A 21,631-nucleotide genomic window follows, 5' to 3' on the forward strand; every position below is an offset into this window, starting at 1 on the left:
AAATCAACGAAAAATTGAAATCTTTCCTCATTATTAGAACAAAATTTTAACAATGGGATATAAACTGTGCCAGAAGTACACACATATGCACAAATGGTTATGAGACGTTGGAGTCAGCTCAGGCTAGCAACCATTTCTGATGCAAAAGAAGAAAACCAATTGGAAAATGATGAAATTATCATAAACGGGCATCATGAAATCCCAAAACAGGATGTGGACCAAGAAGGCAATGGGATCGATGAAGGTTGGTGATTCTAAGAATAATAAAAAAATTAACGTTACTGATGCACACGTGGCTGTGCGCCAGATGATATCCATCTTATTTGCAAGAACAGCCTCTCCCTACTGGTGACTTTGGCTGTCCAGCACCATCTGGGCCCGCCCCCTCAGATGCAGCCGTCCACTTAGGCTACAGGTAAGTCCACTACGAAGTCGAAGGAAGCTCTCCTCTCCCGCTCCACTGCGACATCTACCACTACCAACTACCACACAGCGATGGCACTGGAAAGCTGAACCCGCAGTGGTACGCAAATGGAAAGGCAAGATCTGAACAGTGCACTGGAAAGAGCACAATCACTCGTGAAATGCAACACTTGCACCAGTGCACGCACTTTAACCAAGAGCAGTGCCAGGTGTGGGACCTTTCCAAGAATCTGATGGCGGAATTAGAAGCATCATCCAAAATGGCATGTACATGAACTAAAGAACATATGAACATGTGTCTGTAAAGCTGAATAATGCTCTTTGCGCCAATGTTACGATGCCAGCCACCCGCCTGCAAGGTAGGCGAGCCGCTCACAAAAACACATTGAGCCGAATGAAAGAAGCATTTATGAGTATGGGAAGCAATACTAAAGGGCACTTATCACATTCTTTTACAAGCCCTTGTGAATCAGCCACGAAATGTCCAGCTCCTTACCAGTGAAAGTGCAAAGCAGGCACAGTGCTTTCTATTTTTACTATTTATATGTGAATATCACCTTAATATTCCGATTTTATATTTTTGGGTGGCCATTTCACAAAGGGCTGTAAAAGTACACGAAGAGTACTGCAGACGTAGTAATTTATGTAATATATATAATTTTTTAAACTTTATTTACCATTTTCAACAAGAACAATCGACAGGTACATGTTCACAATGCAACACTTTGATGCAATAAAGATTTTTTTTTTTCACAGAGCATACATTGACACTTTACCCCAGTCAAGGTTGTACATCTACTCCGTACACAGCGAGCCCTCAGATACATTGGGATGCCATGTCTGCTTACAGGTAAGTAGCTGAACAGTCACATTTTAATATAACACATGAAGTCTCAGCCAACCCCTTAATTTATGTAATATGAAATGTTTTTGTGAATAGGCCCTCTATGCATCAACAGGGACGTAACACAGGCCCCGGACCCCCCGCAGTGCAGGCCCCCCCCCCTGCAGTGCAGGGGGCCCCCTCAGCACTGTATTCACGGGGAGAGCTCCAGATTAAATCCGGAGAGGGGGCCCCTCTGTGTACCTTGCAGGAACGCCTTCAACTTTCACTACGCCACTGTGCATCAAACTAAACATCTCAGAATATCTCAAGCGGTAGGTAGATTCCACTTTTACTGGACTGTGTCTTTCTCCACACTGAAACACTTTTCTATAGGATACTCCACTACCACACTACACTACCTATAAATCACCACTCTACCATGCACTGTGTTCTGAGAAACGATGTCATTTCAGATGTCATAAGTCTTATCCTGACTGCGATCCTTTCACATGCTATTCGTTATAGAATATGCAAGGCCATAACCAGTGCATGGAGAAAGGGCGAGTTATAGTTCATGTAGTGTTGCAACTGATGCGAGAAAAAGGTGTATGGAGGTGCACAACATATAGTAAACTGAAGGTGGCTCGTAAATTAGAAATGGAAGTTCTAACTAGTGGTGCTTAAGTTAGAAATGTAAGTTCTAACTATAACTTTCAAATTTCTCCAGTTTGTATAGTGTACATTGGCTTTGTTTATAAAGAATAAAGTAAGGTTTCCTAACGTAAACTTAGCTTTAACCTTTGTTTAAAAAAAATAATAATATATATATATATATATTATCTACTGGCGGTCGCCAGTAGATAGTTATAGTTAGGACCGTGTTTCCATAGGAAATCCGCAACATTCTATTTGGAATAACTTTGGCGCCGGTTGACGAATCCTCGCGAAATTTTCAAAATAGGTGGGGCGCTCCGCTCCACTCCTACCCTGAAAGTCTCGGGGGGATTCGTCAAGCGGGGGCTGAGAAAAAAGGGGGGTCCCAAAACGCATTTTCCCCATGCAATTTTCCATAGGGGCCCTTAGTCCAAGGTACAGCCCGAACGGCTGAACAGAATTACTTGAAATTTGGCAGAGAGGTAGTCCTCAGGTCAGGGATGTGCCTTTTGCAGGTCTGGTGTCAATCTGTTCAGTAGTTCCTGAGAAAATCAAAAGTAAAATCATATATATATGTGGGCGGAGCCTAACCACACATCTCATCCTGAGATCTGATTGGCTGTCAGCACTTCATCCAAGAAGTGTTGGCAGCCATCTTGGGACCAATATACATGATAGCACCTCATTAAAAAGCATTGCAGTTAATAGAAGGTTTTAAGACTTTAGTTACATTATAAATCATTTGTTGATGGTACCATACTCATTTTAGGAATTGTGGTATGTTCTAAGGTGATTTCACCATGTGAAAAAGCCTTCTGCTGGGATATCATGATTGAGAGAAAAATATTTTCTCATGCTTTTTCCACAGAGGTTTGGAAGGTGATCTATAAGCTAAACTGAGAGCTTATTTTATGTAAATTCACATTATCTTTCTCAGTCATGTGAGAATGAAGTCTGACATTCTCAGTAAAACATGTACATCCAACAAGGGCAGAGACTGTCAGTTGATTCCTTTGTGTTCTACTGCAGCTTCCCAGAGTGTTCCAAAGAACAACTAGAGCGCTAACAGTCCTACTTATGATAAACGTATGGCACACCTGAAGCCATCTTGCTTGGATTAAAGTGGTAACTCTTAAAACATTTAATTTGAAAAGGAACAAAATGAGGGGGTTCATTTTTCCAAAAAAAGTATGATTAGTGCTGCAGAAAGAAAAATTAAGGCACATTTTGAGTGACTTCTCAAATCCTCTTCTATTTCATTAAAAATTTTTGACATGCAGACTGAAACATGCACTTTCAATACCAGCAGCAGTTTTCCCTGGTGAGCAGTAGTTTTACTACAGTGATCTAATGAGCAAAAAGAGTGCTAACATTCTGAATTTATGGCAAATGTGTGACACATCTGAATGCCTTTGGAATCAAAGTAAAAAACTGAAAGTATTTCCTACTGAGGAAACTGCAGTAAATGAGGAAATTAGGAAACTTCATAACAAATAAGTCTGCCAAGATGGCCACCAGAGACAAAAGAGCCCAAATGTAGCCCAAATATCACCCAGATGTAGCCCAAGTATAGCCCAATGACAGAATGTCCCAGAGTGTTCTTAAAAACAACTAGAGCGCTTACTGTCTTCCTTATGACAAAAGTATGGCACACCTGAAGCCATCTTGATTGGAATAAACTGGTAACACTTAAAACATTTAATTTAAAAAGGAACACAATGAGGGGGTTCATTTTGCCATAGAAATTATGATTAATGCTGAAGAAAGAAAATGAGGGCACATTTTGAGTGACTTCTCAAATCCTCTTCTATTTCATTAAAAAATTCTGACATGCAGACTGAAACATGCACTTTTAATACCAGGAGCAGACTTCCATGGTGAACAGTAGTTTTACTACAGTGATCTAATGAGCAACTAGAGTGCTAACTTTCAGAATTTATGGCAAATGTGTGACATATCTGAATACCTTCATGATGGATTCAAAGTAAAAAAATGAAAGCATTTCCTACTGAGGAGACTGCAGTACATGAGGAAATTAGGAAACTTCATAACAAATAAATCTCCCAAGATGGCCACCGGAGACAAAAGAGCCCAAATGTAGCCCAAAATCACCCAGATGTAGCCCAAATATAGCCCAATGACAGAAGTGTGCAAAACACTTATTATTTTGTGTTTTTGCAGTGTTATATAGTGCAGACTTGTCAGGTATTGGAGTGCTTTACATGAGCATTGGTTACATCACACAAGAACAAATTCATTTTGGTTGTAGACATGGGGAGACTAAGTGATTTGACCAGAATCACAGAATGTCGAGCTGAAGCAGAAACTCCAACCTGGTTCCCCAGTTGCAAAGTCTGCAGTTCTGGAAGTAACACCACATCCTCTCCCCTAAGTGCAACATTTAATCAAGTGGTCAACTGGATAAAAAAACATAAAGGTAACACATAATTTAAAAGTGCTTTGTCACTATTTGAAAACTCAGAAAATATGTCCTTATTTTAGTCTTTTAGAGCACTAACCATAATTTTGATGCCAATAAGACCCTCTCATATATGTAATTTCTAAAGGAAATGCTCTAGGTATTACAGTTTTGATTACATCAAGATGACGTCAGGCGTTCCACACTTTTGTAATAAATATTGAATGTTAGCATTCTAGTTGTTCATTAGGATACTGTTGAGAGGCAGAGGCCAGGGGCACAGACTCTGAAAATTGAAGGCAGGTAGGAGGGTGCAAAGGCAACAATTTAACCACACTGAGCAGGCAGGAAGGGCCGTGGCAGCACAACAGACTATGGAGGGCAGTGGAAAGGGGGGCAGGGGCAACAAACCAACAATACAGGACTTGCAAGAGAGGCTGTGGCAATGTAATAGACCATTGTAGGCAGAAGGAAGAGGCAATGGTAGTACAACCATACATGCCAACAGACCCGATTCAGCCAGGAAACGTCCAATGTTTTTAAGCTCAAATGGGCTTTATTTTATCTGTCTCCTGTCTACAATCTCCTCTTTTTCAATGTAACTCAAAGGGGAAAATCAATACCCCAGTTTTTTTTCAAAATCTCCCTCTTACCAAGTTCAAAATGTACGCAAGTATGGTACATTGGATCATGGAAGGAAATGGGGTAGGGACATGGACTTGGATAACAGAGGACAGGTGGGACATGGAGAGGTGCACCAAACTGACCCTGCAGGACAGGCATCAGGGTTTGCAGCAGCACAATACACCACACAGGGCATGCGGGATGGGAGTGCAGCACAACAATCCATAGAAAGCAAGAGGGAGGGGACAGGACCATGCACATGGACAACAGAGAACAGAGGGGCAAGAGGCAGGACCATAATGGACAGACAGGAGAGAAAGCTGCAGCATAACAGACCATAAAGGGCAGGAGGGATGGATCAGGGGCATTACAATGGAACAGACAAGCCAGGAGGGAGGGAGTAGGGGTCTGCACATGTAAACAGAGGGCTGGGGGCAAGAGGGCAGGAGCAGCAAGATAGCCATGGAAGTCAGGCAGGATGGGCACTAGAAGCAAGACACACCATGAAGAGCAACAGTGAGACTGTGGTGGCATACACACAGACCATGGAGGGAAGGTGGGAGGGGTTCAGGGGCAGCTAACTGACCACACAGGGAAGGTGGGAGGGGCCATGGCAGCACAGAAGACCATGCATGGCAAGTGGGAGGGTTAGTGGTAGCACAATGGCTATGATGGTCAAGAAGGAGGGTGCAGGGGCATGCACAAGGACGATGGAGGATAGAAGGGAGGGTCAGGACCTGTGCACAGACAAGAAAGTTCAGGGGAAGGGGCCTCACAACAGACCGCACGGGGCAGGCAGGAGGAGCAGTTGCAGCACAACAGACCAGGGAGGGCAGAAGGGTGTGGCAGTACAATGGACCATGTAGGACAGGAGGAAGAGGATAGGGGCATGGCATGTGGACAGGCAGGGTGGAGGTGGCAGGGACAGGTTACAGTCTTCTGACAATGCTAGGCAGGTGGGAGGGGAGTGGCAGCTCAACAGAACACTCAGAGTAGATAGGAGTGGCAGGTCCATGGAACATGGTGGGCAAAAAGGATGGAGCAGGGGCATACACAAAGACATCGGAGGGCAGGGGGAAGGAGAATAGGGGAAGCAAGCTAAGCACAGAGTTTAAGCAGGAGGTCAATGATGGGGCATAGAATTGGGCAATGGAGGGCAGGAGGAGTGGACTGGTACATCATACTAAATTGAGGGCAGTGGCAGCACATCAGACCATGCATGGCAGGAGGGAGGAGGCTAGTCCATGGATTCACACAACAGAGGATAGGGAGGAGGGGGATGGGGCAGCAAGCTAACTGTTCAGAGAAGGCGGGTATTAGGAACTTTATTGTTTTTAAAACGTGTGTCTGTGCGAACTACTTAAAATATGAACAAGTATGCAGCATAATCTCACTTTTATTCAGGAAGAAGAGGACGTTTGTGACTGTGACTCTGGGCTCACTTGGCAGAAACACCCCCTGACCCTCCGCCCCCTATCACAAAATGTAATGCCCGTGAAAAGGGTAGGTGAACACAGTGTTGTATAGAACATAGTCCTGAGAGCACGATTGAAAATGAAAACTAGATTTAGTATATGGTATAAACTATGCACCAAAAAGTGTGATACAAGATGAACCGGGCGTGAAATATAATATGCAATACATTGTGCGCAATGACAGATTCATTGGAGAGTGCGAGATAGCACAGGCACTAGCGCGCGCTATGCGATATGCGCCTTGGAGTGTAATATGCACAGGGCAGTGTTGTGTAACCTAACTAGTCTCTAAAGTTGTAATATAAAATATGTGCTGGGGAGTGTAACGTTGCATATGCACTGTGACAAAGATATGGATCCCAGATTGTAATATGTATGGCATAGCACTGTGCGTTATACCATAGGCATCGAGGAAGGCACGTTAGATGGGGCAATATAACCCGTGCGAAGACAAGTGTGGCATGACATATTCACGGGGTGGTGTTACAGTGCACATGGGCTAGATAGTGTCATAGTATATGCACTAGCTAGTGGAATACAACACAGAGGTGTGTGGCACTCAGCAGGCAATGGTGGGTGTAACACAGCATTGGGCTCTGCCAGGAGCGCGCTGTGACTCTCAAGTGATGTTCGTCCCCTTTCCAGAGAGTAAAATAAAAAGTATTACACATCCGGCAGTGGATGTGTGTTTTATTAACCGTGAGGGGAGTTTCTTGCATAGTTTGTCGAATTTTTGTCGAATCCCCTTTGAATGGCTTGCTGTGCATGTGTATTAACCCCTTCAGTGCCCGCCCCTTTCCCCGCCCAGTGCCGGCCGTTGCATTAGCGGGCGGGGTCTATGACGAGCTGGACTCGTCATGGGCACAGCGCCACCGCGGCCCATGACGAGTCCAGCTCGTCATGGGCACTGAAGGGGCTAAATGTGCCCGTCAATAGCTACCCATGTTTGTATAAATAAACGACAAGGGTGTCTACCGGGATTAGGCACGGTAGGGCATCAGACATGTCAGAGCTTCACTAGTGGTGTAAATACATTCCATGTGGATTCATTGTATGCATAGTCGCCTTTTAATGAATATCACGCAAATCGTCATGGTGCTAGGTACGTACGGTTTGTCCAGCATGTCCTAGGTGTGTCTATAAATATATATTTTTTAAAAATAATAAAAAACAGTGGCCGGCCCTGGGGATTGGGGTCAAAAAAATATAATTAGGAGACAGGCCCTGGGGGATGGGGTCATCAGGGCCAATACATTAGAATAAGAAGGGGAACCACACAGCCCCCCGTCTTAAAAAATTAAAATAAATAAAACACTGGCATCGTGCCGGAGGCCACGCCCCCTCCTTGCAGCACTCTGCAAACGCGCCCCCTGGCGAGTTGTAAGTTGGGGAATTAATTCCTCTTCAATACTGAGGGTCCCTGAGGGCCAACTAGCCCAACAGGCATCTCCAGTATGCACCAGGGAGCTGCGCTGCAGACAGGTGTTCTGAGGCCAAGCCCCTTTTTACACCTCTCTGCAACGCAGCTCTGTGGCGCTTACTAGAGGTACCTAGTGGTCTAGTTTGACCCTAGGGACCCTTAGGATTCAAGGGGACTTAATCTCTCAACTTAGAACAGCCACAGGGCGCGTTTACACAGTGGTGAAGGGAGGGGACGGGGCCTGAGGTGACGTGTGCAAACACGCACTATGGCACGTTTTAAATTGGGGATATAATTTTCCTTCAATACTGAGGGCCCCTGGGGGCTAACTGCCCACCAAGTGCTTCCAGTAAGCACCACTGGTGGTCCAGGCCGTGCCACTTTTTACACCTCTCTGCAACGCAGCTCTGTGGCACTTACTGGAGGTACCTAGTGGGTTAGTTGGACCCTAGGGACCCTCAGGATTCAAATGAACTTAATCTCCCAACTAGTTTTAATCCCCCTGCCCTATTATATACTAGGGGCTTACAGAGGAGGTCATGCTAATCACAGGGGGACCCCAACGCATAATGTTCCCTAGTGTATGTAGGTGTTTTCACTGTATTCTAAGTGTCTTTTAACATAGCACTGGCTCTAGGACTGGTTAGTCAGACTCAGTTACCACCAGTATCCGTCTGAAAAAGTTGAGGGTACAGGATGATTTTGCAACAAGGATTCTTTCTGCTCTTCTTTTTGTTCTTTCTGCACGTTATCCTTCTTCCTGCACTTTTCTTCGTCTTTGAGGACTTCTGTTGCTTCTTTCTGCACTTCTTTTTTTTCTGTGCATTTTTTCTTCTTTCTTCACATGTCCTATCTCTGTAGGCATAGTTAGAAATTAGCATTTAAAAAACCTTTGAAATTCACAGAATGAGTGATGTCACTGACCATGTCATGAGTGATGTAATATGTGACGTCATCAGCAGTGCATTGCAGGCGCGCGAGTTATAGTTAGCTGGACTGACTATAACGGGGGAATTTCAATGGTTTTGTACAAGTGAAAAGTCCAGCTAACTATAACACCCCTGAAACCTATGGTTTTTTCAGTGAATTTTTGAGGTTTTTTAAATGCTAATTCCTAACTATAACGTGCCTGAAACCTATGGTTTTTTCTGTGAATATATATATATATATATATATATATATATATTACCTACTGGCGGTCGCCAGTAGGTAGTTATAGTTAGGACCCCTTTTCCATAGGAAATCCACAACATTCTATTTGGAATAACTTTGGCGCCGGTTGACGAATCCTCGCGAAATTTTCAAAATAGGTGGGGCGCTCCGCTCCACTCCTACCCTGAAAGTCTCGGGGGGATTCGTCAAGCGGGGGCTGAGAAAAAAGGGGGGTCCCAAAACGCATTTTCCCCATGCAATTTTCCATAGGGGCCCTTAGTCCAAGGTACAGCCCGAACGGCTGAACAGAATTACTTGAAATTTGGCAGAGATGTAGTCCTCAGGTCAGGGATGTGCCTTTTGCAGGTCTGGTGTCAATCTGTTCAGTAGTTCCTGAGAAAATCAAAAGTAAAATCATATATATGTGGGCGGAGCCTAACCACACATCTCATCCTGAGATCTGATTGGCTGTCAGCACTTCATCCAAGAAGTGTTGGCAGCCATCTTGGGACCAATATACATGATAGCACCTCATTAAAAAGCATTGCAGTTAATAGAAGGTTTTAAGACTTTAGTTACATTATAAATCATTTGTTGATGGTACCATACTCATTTTAGGAATTGTGGTATGTTCTAAGGTGATTTCACCATGTGAAAAAGCCTTCTGCTGGGATATCATGATTGAGAGAAAAATATTTTCTCATGCTTTTTCCACAGAGGTTTGGAAGGTGATCTATAAGCTAAACTGAGAGCTTATTTTATGTAAATTCACATTATCTTTCTCAGTCATGTGAGAATGAAGTCTGACATTCTCAGTAAAACATGTACATCCAACAAGGGCAGAGACTGTCAGTTGATTCCTTTGTGTTCTACTGCAGCTTCCCAGAGTGTTCCAAAGAACAACTAGAGCGCTAACAGTCCTACTTATGATAAACGTATGGCACACCTGAAGCCATCTTGCTTGGATTAAAGTGGTAACTCTTAAAACATTTAATTTGAAAAGGAACAAAATGAGGGGGTTCATTTTTCCAAAAAAAGTATGATTAGTGCTGCAGAAAGAAAAATTAAGGCACATTTTGAGTGACTTCTCAAATCCTCTTCTATTTCATTAAAAATTTTTGACATGCAGACTGAAACATGCACTTTCAATACCAGCAGCAGTTTTCCCTGGTGAGCAGTAGTTTTACTACAGTGATCTAATGAGCAAAAAGAGTGCTAACATTCTGAATTTAAGCAAATGTGTGACACATCTGAATGCCTTTGGAATCAAAGTAAAAAACTGAAAGTATTTCCTACTGAGGAAACTGCAGTAAATGAGGAAATTAGGAAACTTCATAACAAATAAGTCTGCCAAGATGGCCACCAGAGACAAAAGAGCCCAAATGTAGCCCAAATATCACCCAGATGTAGCCCAAGTATAGCCCAATGACAGAATGTCCCAGAGTGTTCTTAAAAACAACTAGAGCGCTTACTGTCTTCCTTATGACAAAAGTATGGCACACCTGAAGCCATCTTGATTGGAATAAACTGGTAACACTTAAAACATTTAATTTAAAAAGGAACACAATGAGGGGGTTCATTTTGCCATAGAAATTATGATTAATGCTGAAGAAAGAAAATGAGGGCACATTTTGAGTGACTTCTCAAATCCTCTTCTATTTCATTAAAAAATTCTGACATGCAGACTGAAACATGCACTTTTAATACCAGGAGCAGACTTCCATGGTGAACAGTAGTTTTACTACAGTGATCTAATGAGCAACTAGAGTGCTAACTTTCAGAATTTATGGCAAATGTGTGACATATCTGAATACCTTCATGATGGATTCAAAGTAAAAAAATGAAAGCATTTCCTACTGAGGAGACTGCAGTACATGAGGAAATTAGGAAACTTCATAACAAATAAATCTCCCAAGATGGCCACCGGAGACAAAAGAGCCCAAATGTAGCCCAAAATCACCCAGATGTAGCCCAAATATAGCCCAATGACAGAAGTGTGCAAAACACTTATTATTTTGTGTTTTTGCAGTGTTATATAGTGCAGACTTGTCAGGTATTGAAGTGCTTTACATGAGCATTGGTTACATCACACAAGAACAAATTCATTTTGGTTGTAGACATGGGGAGACTAAGTGATTTGACCAGAATCACAGAATGTCGAGCTGAAGCAGAAACTCCAACCTGGTTCCCCAGTTGCAAAGTCTGCAGTTCTGGAAGTAACACCACATCCTCTCCCCTAAGTGCAACATTTAATCAAGTGGTCAACTGGATAAAAAAACATAAAGGTAACACATAATTTAAAAGTGCTTTGTCACTATTTGAAAACTCAGAAAATATGTCCTTATTTTAGTCTTTTAGAGCACTAACCATAATTTTGATGCCAATAAGACCCTCTCATATATGTAATTTCTAAAGGAAATGCTCTAGGTATTACAGTTTTGATTACATCAAGATGACGTCAGGCGTTCCACACTTTTGTAATAAATATTGAATGTTAGCATTCTAGTTGTTCATTAGGATACTGTTGAGAGGCAGAGGCCAGGGGCACAGACTCTGAAAATTGAAGGCAGGTAGGAGGGTGCAAAGGCAACAATTTAACCACACTGAGCAGGCAGGAAGGGCCGTGGCAGCACAACAGACTATGGAGGGCAGTGGAAAGGGGGGCAGGGGCAACAAACCAACAATACAGGACTTGCAAGAGAGGCTGTGGCAATGTAATAGACCATTGTAGGCAGAAGGAAGAGGCAATGGTAGTACAACCATACATGCCAACAGACCCGATTCAGCCAGGAAACGTCCAATGTTTTTAAGCTCAAATGGGCTTTATTTTATCTGTCTCCTGTCTACAATCTCCTCTTTTTCAATGTAACTCAAAGGGGAAAATCAATACCCCAGTTTTTTTTCAAAATCTCCCTCTTACCAAGTTCAAAATGTACGCAAGTATGGTACATTGGATCATGGAAGGAAATGGGGTAGGGACATGGACTTGGATAACAGAGGACAGGTGGGACATGGAGAGGTGCACCAAACTGACCCTGCAGGACAGGCATCAGGGTTTGCAGCAGCACAATACACCACACAGGGCATGCGGGATGGGAGTGCAGCACAACAATCCATAGAAAGCAAGAGGGAGGGGACAGGACCATGCACATGGACAACAGAGAACAGAGGGGCAAGAGGCAGGACCATAATGGACAGACAGGAGAGAAAGCTGCAGCATAACAGACCATAAAGGGCAGGAGGGATGGATCAGGGGCATTACAATGGAACAGACAAGCCAGGAGGGAGGGAGTAGGGGTCTGCACATGTAAACAGAGGGCTGGGGGCAAGAGGGCAGGAGCAGCAAGATAGCCATGGAAGTCAGGCAGGATGGGCACTAGAAGCAAGACACACCATGAAGAGCAACAGTGAGACTGTGGTGGCATACACACAGACCATGGAGGGAAGGTGGGAGGGGTTCAGGGGCAGCTAACTGACCACACAGGGAAGGTGGGAGGGGCCATGGCAGCACAGAAGACCATGCATGGCAAGTGGGAGGGTTAGTGGTAGCACAATGGCTATGATGGTCAAGAAGGAGGGTGCAGGGGCATGCACAAGGACGATGGAGGATAGAAGGGAGGGTCAGGACCTGTGCACAGACAAGAAAGTTCAGGGGAAGGGGCCTCACAACAGACCGCACGGGGCAGGCAGGAGGAGCAGTTGCAGCACAACAGACCAGGGAGGGCAGAAGGGTGTGGCAGTACAATGGACCATGTAGGACAGGAGGAAGAGGATAGGGGCATGGCATGTGGACAGGCAGGGTGGAGGTGGCAGGGACAGGTTACAGTCTTCTGACAATGCTAGGCAGGTGGGAGGGGAGTGGCAGCTCAACAGAACACTCAGAGTAGATAGGAGTGGCAGGTCCATGGAACATGGTGGGCAAAAAGGATGGAGCAGGGGCATACACAAAGACATCGGAGGGCAGGGGGAAGGAGAATAGGGGAAGCAAGCTAAGCACAGAGTTTAAGCAGGAGGTCAATGATGGGGCATAGAATTGGGCAATGGAGGGCAGGAGGAGTGGACTGGTACATCATACTAAATTGAGGGCAGTGGCAGCACATCAGACCATGCATGGCAGGAGGGAGGAGGCTAGTCCATGGATTCACACAACAGAGGATAGGGAGGAGGGGGATGGGGCAGCAAGCTAACTGTTCAGAGAAGGCGGGTATTAGGAACTTTATTGTTTTTAAAACGTGTGTCTGTGCGAACTACTTAAAATATGAACAAGTATGCAGCATAATCTCACTTTTATTCAGGAAGAAGAGGACGTTTGTGACTGTGACTCTGGGCTCACTTGGCAGAAACACCCCCTGACCCTCCACCCCCTATCACAAAATGTAATGCCCGTGAAAAGGGTAGGTGAACACAGTGTTGTATAGAACATAGTCCTGAGAGCACGATTGAAAATGAAAACTAGATTTAGTATATGGTATAAACTATGCACCAAAAAGTGTGATACAAGATGAACCGGGCGTGAAATATAATATGCAATACATTGTGCGCAATGACAGATTCATTGGAGAGCGCGAGATAGCACAGGCACTAGCGCGCGCTATGCGATATGCGCCTTGGAGTGTAATATGCACAGGGCAGTGTTGTGTAACCTAACTAGTCTCTAAAGTTGTAATATAAAATATGTGCTGGGGAGTGTAACGTTGCATATGCACTGTGACAAAGATATGGATCCCAGATTGTAATATGTATGGCATAGCACTGTGCGTTATACCATAGGCATCGAGGAAGGCACGTTAGATGGGGCAATATAACCCGTGCGAAGACAAGTGTGGCATGACATATTCACGGGGTGGTGTTACAGTGCACATGGGCTAGATAGTGTCATAGTATATGCACTAGCTAGTGGAATACAACACAGAGGTGTGTGGCACTCAGCAGGCAATGGTGGGTGTAACACAGCATTGGGCTCTGCCAGGAGCGCGCTGTGACTCTCAAGTGATGTTCGTCCCCTTTCCAGAGAGTAAAATAAAAAGTATTACACATCCGGCAGTGGATGTGTGTTTTATTAACCGTGAGGGGAGTTTCTTGCATAGTTTTGGTCGAATTTTTGTCGAATCCCCTTTGAATGGCTTGCTGTGCATGTGTATTAAATGTGCCCGTCAATAGCTACCCATGTTTGTATAAATAAACGACAAGGGTGTCTACCGGGATTAGGCACGGTAGGGCATCAGACATGTCAGAGCTTCACTAGTGGTGTAAATACATTCCATGTGGATTCATTGTATGCATAGTCGCCTTTTAATGAATATCACGCAAATCGTCATGGTGCTAGGTACGTACGGTTTGTCCAGCATGTCCTAGGTGTGTCTATAAATATATATTTTTTAAAAATAATAAAAAACAGTGGCCGGCCCTGGGGATTGGGGTCAAAAAAATATAATTAGGAGACAGGCCCTGGGGGATGGGGTCATCAGGGCCAATACATTAGAATAAGAAGGGGAACCACACAGCCCCCCGTCTTAAAAAATTAAAATAAATAAAACACTGGCATCGTGCCGGAGGCCACGCCCCCTCCTTGCAGCACTCTGCAAACGCGCCCCCTGGCGAGTTGTAAGTTGGGGAATTAATTCCTCTTCAATACTGAGGGTCCCTGAGGGCCAACTAGCCCAACAGGCATCTCCAGTATGCACCAGGGAGCTGCGCTGCAGACAGGTGTTCTGAGGCCAAGCCCCTTTTTACACCTCTCTGCAACGCAGCTCTGTGGCGCTTACTAGAGGTACCTAGTGGTCTAGTTTGACCCTAGGGACCCTTAGGATTCAAGGGGACTTAATCTCTCAACTTAGAACAGCCACAGGGCGCGTTTACACAGTGGTGAAGGGAGGGGACGGGGCCTGAGGTGACGTGTGCAAACACGCACTATGGCACGTTTTAAATTGGGGATATAATTTTCCTTCAATACTGAGGGCCCCTGGGGGCTAACTGCCCACCAAGTGCTTCCAGTAAGCACCACTGGTGGTCCAGGCCGTGCCACTTTTTACACCTCTCTGCAACGCAGCTCTGTGGCACTTACTGGAGGTACCTAGTGGGTTAGTTGGACCCTAGGGACCCTCAGGATTCAAATGAACTTAATCTCCCAACTAGTTTTAATCCCCCTGCCCTATTATATACTAGGGGCTTACAGAGGAGGTCATGCTAATCACAGGGGGACCCCAACGCATAATGTTCCCTAGTGTATGTAGGTGTTTTCACTGTATTCTAAGTGTCTTTTAACATAGCACTGGCTCTAGGACTGGTTAGTCAGACTCAGTTACCACCAGTATCCGTCTGAAAAAGTTGAGGGTACAGGATGATTTTGCAACCAGGATTCTTTCTGCTCTTCTTTTTGTTCTTTCTGCACGTTATCCTTCTTCCTGCACTTTTCTTCGTCTTTGAGGACTTCTGTTGCTTCTTTCTGCACTTCTTTTTTTTCTGTGCATTTTTTCTTCTTTCTTCACATGTCCTATCTCTGTAGGCATAGTTAGAAATTAGCATTTAAAAAACCTTTGAAATTCACAGAATGAGTGATGTCACTGACCATGTCATGAGTGATGTAATATGTGACGTCATCAGCAGTGCATTGCGGGCGCGCGAGTTATAGTTAGCTGGACTGACTATAACGGGGGAATTTCAATGGTTTTGTACAAGTGAAAAGTCCAGCTAACTATAACACCCCTGAAACCTATGGTTTTTTCAGTGAATTTTTGAGGTTTTTTAAATGCTAATTCCTAACTATAACGTGCCTGAAACCTATGGTTTTTTCTGTGAATATATATATATATATATATATATATATATATATATATATTACCTACTGGCGGTCGCCAGTAGGTAGTTATAGTTAGGACCCCTTTTCCATAGGAAATCCACAACATTCTATTTTGAATAACTTTGGCGCCGGTCGACGAATCCTCGCGAATTTCTCAAAATAGGTGGGGCGCTACGCTCCGCTCCTACCCTGAAAGTCTCGGGGGGATTCGTCAAGCGGGGGCTGAGATAAAAGGGGGGTCCCAAAACGCGTTTTTCCCATGCATTTTTCCATAGGACCTTTAGACAGGGCTACAGCCCGAACGGCTGAACAGAATTACTAGAAATTTGGCAGAGAGGTAGTCCCTAGGTCAAGGAAGTGCCTTTTGTAGGTTTGGTGTAAATCTGTTCAGTAGATTCTGAGAAAATAGCCTTTAAATCAATATATATATCTGAGCCAGCTTACGGTACGCTTACCGTAAGCTTACCGTACGCGTACGGTGGCGTGCGCGAGCGCGATTCTGATTGGCTCTTAGATCTTAGTAAACATTCGAATCGGCCGAAACCAGGAAGCGGCGGCCGCCATTTTGTGTGTTTCACTCAGAAAAAAAAGAGTGAAAACAAGAAAAGGGGGCAAGGAGGAGAGTTACAGACCCCCTTACATTTGTGAGGGGGTCAAAGAAGGACAGAAAAGTACAAAGAAAACATTTATTGATTTTTAAAAAAATCACGGGGTACGCGTACGGTAAGCTTACGGTAAGCGTACGGAAGAAAAAATAAAATTAAAAAAGAAATGAAATGCAGATTTAAGAGTTTAGATATTAGGGGGCTCTAAAAAGAGCCGTTGTGTTTATGAAGTGATTTTTTAAGTGGTACCTACAAGTAAGTACCGATGCAGAGTCTAAGGTTCAAGAGGAAGACTCTGTTCCCTTCATCATTGAAGTGCACACCATCTCCTCTATAAATGTCTTGCATGTCATAACGCAAGTTGTTGTGGTAAATGGCACCCATACCATAGTCACGGAGGAAAGCAGAAACAGATTTGTTGACGTGCTTTCTTGCTTTGTCAATTTGCGGACAGAAATGATTGGACCAGTTCCATTTTTGCCTTTGGCATATGTTGGAAAACACAAAGGCAGTTTTAGGGAAAAGTGAAAACAGTTGTGCAAAGGTGTCCTTCATAAGCATTTCCAGACCTACCCCAGTCAAAGTGCCTAGGTCATTGCCACCACAGTGCACTATTATGAGGTCAGGGTGTTGGATTTGCATGAAGGATTTCACCAATGGCATCAATTGGTGCCACTTTAACCCTCTCTGACCAATCCATTTAATGTCTACATTTGGCAAAGCAAGGTCTCTCACCATACCTGTTTTCTCTGCAAACTTTTCACTCCAGAAGACATAGCTGTGCCCTACAATCCACACTGTGAACATCTTCAAAGGAGAACTGGATGCACTCAGGAGGTGTCTTTCAGTAGAATGGCAATATGAAAAGAAAGACAGTTTGGAAATGGAGGCATACATATTTTTTTCAAAACAAAAAGAACTGATTGGCTGTTTCATACCATTCTAGAATAAAAACTAGGCTGTATGTGTAAATTAATAGAAGCATGTTTTGTATTGGTACAAAAAAAATGTGTTACCAAAGAACAGTACTATGGATTTGCTGTTAGGTTTGAAAAGTCAAGCACTCTTGCTCTGTGGAATTGAAACATTGTGTGGCGAACTTCTGACCTAACTCCACACAGCAGTGTTCCATGAGCTGTTGCTATGGTAGCAGGCAGAAGTCAAGTTGGGGGAAGGGTACTAGGCAGAAGTCAAGTTGGGGGCAGGGTACTTTTGGAAAAGGGTTGGTTTTCAACCAATAGAAATGTGTGATTACATTTGAAAAAAAGGGGGAAGCACTGAGATTTGAAACTTACATGTATATGTGTGGAAAAATAGAGGGAAAGTTTGCCATTATCTGGTTCTGCCGAGAGGAGAGAGGTGTAGAGAACAGAGATCCTGGCTCTGATAATCTGCTGTTTGAGTGCCACATTTCTTTCACAACTAACTCATTTTAAAGGTGAGTTTAGAGTTTGAGAGGGGATGTATATGGTAAATTAAGAAATGAATAATAGAATTGGAATTCCTTTTGTAGAAGTTGTGTTTATTATTTTCTGTTTTGGGAGAAATTTAAATGTGAGGAACATGTAAAATAATATGGACTATTTTTTCATGATAAATTAAGGTGTACTGGTAAAAATAAGGAATACTTTAAGGGTTTGAGGTTTCAGTCTGTAATGCAAATACATTCAGCATCACTAAGGCTGGTTGCCCTTGCTGGAGTGTAGGCAGTCACCGAGGATACACATGGTGGTGGTCTGAAAAAGCAGTCTGGACATGTGCAATTAAAAAAATCTAAAAAGTGGATTCATAATGTGTCAGTCTGTAAAAGTGATTTTCACTTGCCAAAAAAAAAAAAGAGCAGGAAGTGTGCATTTAAATTGGCAAAGAAATTTCGTTTTGGGACTAATGTGAAAACATGACTCTGTGTGCAAATAGGAATTACAGGCAGAGATTTATTGCGTTTTGCTCTGGTGATTTCACAGTTGCATTAGTAGGAAAAAGGGGGAGCGATTTTTTTGGTGCAGAAGCAGACTCTTAGCACACACCCAGCTCCTTTCCATGTATAATCATGCACAGTATTTACAAGCGAGTGGGGTTTTGAGGTTTCAGTCTGTAATGCAAATACATTCAGCATCACTAAGGCTGGTTGCCCTTGCTGGAGTGTAGGCAGTCACCGAGGATACACATGGTGGTGGTCTGAAAAAGCAGTCTGGACATGGGCTTTTAAAAAAATCTGAAAAGTGGTTTCATAATGTGTCAGTCTGTAAAAGTGATTTTCACTTGCCAAAAAAAAAGAGCAGTAAGTGTGCATTCAAATTGGCAAAGAAATTTCGTTTTGGGACTAATGTGAAAACATGACTCTGTGTGCAAATAGGAATTACAGGCAGAGATTTATTGCGTTTTGCTCTGGTGATTTCACAGTTGCATTAGTAGGAAAAAGGGGGAGCGATTTTTGCGGGGAAGAAGCAGACTCTTAGCACACACCCAGCTCCTTTCCATGTATAATCATGCACAGTATTTACAAGCGAGTGGGGTTTTGAGGTTTCAGTCTGTAATGCAAATACATTCAGCATCACTAAGGCTGGTTGCCCTTGCTGGAGTGTAGGCAGTCACCGAGGATACACATGGTGGTGGTCTGAAAAAGCAGTCTGGACATGGGCTTTTTTAAAAAAATCTGAAAAAAGTGGTTTCATAATGTGTCAGTCTGTAAAAGTGATTTTCACTTGCCCAAAAAAAAGAGCAGTAAGTGTGCTTTCAAATTGGCAAAGAAATTTCGTTTTGGGACTAATGTGAAAACATGACTCTGTGTGGAAATAGGAATTACAGGCAGAGATTTATTGCGTTTTGCTCTGGTGATTTCACAGTTGCATTAGTAGGAAAAAGGGGGAGCGATTTTTGGGGGGGAAGAAGCAGACTCTTAGCACACACCCAGCTCCTTTCCATGTATAATCATGCACAGTATTTAGAAGCGAGTGGGGTTTTGAGGTTTCAGTCTGTAATGCAAATACATTCAGCATCACTAAGGCTGGTTGCCCTTGCTGGAGTGTAGGCAGTCACCGAGGATACACATGGTGGTGGTCTGAAAAAGCAGTCTGGACATGGGCTTTTTAAAAAAACTGAAAAGTGGTTTCATAATGTGTCAGTCTGTAAAAGTGATTTTAACTTGCCAAAAAAAAAGAGCAGTAAGTGTGCATTCAAATTGGCAAAGAAATTACGTTTTGTGACTATTGTGAAAAGAAATGTAGTAATATATTTAAATAAAATAAAGGAATTTTTTTTTAGTTTTTTTCAGGTATTGCTGAAGAGCAGTGGACAAAATTTAAGATGCCTACAAAATCCAGAGTGCAAAAAACGCACAAAAAAAACTATATTTGAAGACAACTAGAGGACCAAAGTTAGTAGAAGATGCTCATGTTGGGAAAAAGAAAAAATCTTCTGGTAAGCAGAAAAAACAATTTCTAAAAAATATATTCAAAAGAATGAAAAATGTACAAAATGTCTGTACTCGAAAGGATGTTTTGAAAAAAAAAGGAGAGGAAAAAATTGACAATTTAGTTAATGCAAATATACCTTCAGCAACTGAAAAGATTTATATAAATAGAAAAACAGCGTTTAAAGAGATACGTAGAAAAATGTTTCAGAGAAGAGTTATGTCCAATTTGATGAAGGATGTGAAGAAATATAAGAAAAAGACAAAGTTTTATAAAAGAAAAAAAGAAATAGAAGCCATTGCAGCAAAGGCATTAGAATTAAAAAGGAAACTATTCATTTTAATTTTGAATAGGATGCGTACATTAGACAAAATGGTTAATGTACTGAAATCACATAGCAAAAGGAAAAGAGTAGTGAACAGAACAAACTTTTGTAAAGTGTTTTTAGGAAAGTGGATGCATAGTTCAAGTAGTGAACCTTTTTTTAATGTAGAGAGCTATTTTCAAAGTAATAGTTTGCTGCATGCAGTTGACACCAGAGGTCGTTCTTACGAAGTAAAAAATGGTTGCATAATGGAGAAGGAGATAATGGTTCCAAGAGATGAGATACAAGTGATGGCAGATGAGGCTATGGGGAGACGTCCTAAAGCCCCAGTGTACACTTGGAATTGTAGTAGTATTTGCACTGTGCGTCAGGAATCTATTGACAAATTTCGAGAGTTTCTAAGAGAATATAGTAAAAAAAGTATAAAACAGAAGATTAAGGTGCTTCAAAGTCTGGATCCATGCAGAGTGAGAGAGAATACTGGTTTGCAGGGTCATTCTCTGGCTTGTCTATCTAGAAAAGTGTGCAATAGTGTTTTCCATCATTTTAGGATGCTGGCTGTTCATCATACTGAAATGAGAAAGTTTGTGAGACGGTTGTATTTTGCCAAAAGTCCAGCAATAAAGTTAAATGAATTGAATAGGGCTCTGTTCCGAGGAACGGTATCAGATGTAGAGAAGGTTGTTGATGAAATTCAGTTTTGTTACTTTGGTCCTGAACAAAACAGTGCAGAGAAGGACACAGTAAATGAGGAAGAAGTGGAAGAGAATGTAGAACCCTCTGTAAGTAACACATTTAATGATCACATAACAAAATTTGCAATAGTCTCTAATGAAAGACCAAATTTTACTTGTATTTGTTGCCGCAGAACTCATTATAGAAAACAAACTAGGAATGTTGATCTCTACAGAAAGAGTGAAAATGAAGATAATTATAAGTGGAAGGATTTTGCCACATATATATTTCTAGAAAATTGTTTTGATTTGGGTGAAGATCAGCGTATTTGTAAATACTGTTACAACAAGTTAGAGGAAAATAGAATGCCGACCAGAGCTGTACATAATAATTTAGAATTGGATGCTATTCCTGCTGAACTTTCTGAATTAAATACATATGAGTCTATACTCATTCAATGTGTTCATCCGTTCCAGACCATAGTACGTATGGAGCCCAAAACTGGTAAATTACCTCCTTCTGATTTACTGAGAGGTTTAAAAGGAAGAGTGGTGTATTTGCCCTTGGATTTGAAAAAAAATATGGAAACTATTGATGCGGATACTTTGGAAACTGAACCATTAGTTATTCTGGTTAATGGTGTACCTACAAAGAATAAGAAGATTTGGCAGGAGCTGGTAGATGTGCGGAAAGTACAAAGAGCAAATTTGTATTTGAAAAGGAATAACAAATGGTATGAATCAATTTATATAGAAGAAGAAGAAGAAGAAGATTTACAAGAAGACACAGAAACACCAACTGGACAAATAGAAAAAGTGGAC

General features: G+C 42.7%; 1 protein-coding gene across 6 annotated transcripts in view; it reads right to left on the minus strand.

The window, feature by feature from the left end:
* LOC146821982 (uncharacterized) overlaps window positions 1-21,631 on the minus strand; it is a 441,926-nt gene that overhangs the window by 241,737 nt on the left and 178,558 nt on the right. The window lies entirely within an intron of this gene.

Source organism: Triturus cristatus, chromosome 6 (assembly GCF_964204655.1).
Source record: "Triturus cristatus chromosome 6, aTriCri1.1, whole genome shotgun sequence".
Taxonomy (NCBI): Eukaryota; Metazoa; Chordata; class Amphibia; order Caudata; family Salamandridae; genus Triturus; species Triturus cristatus.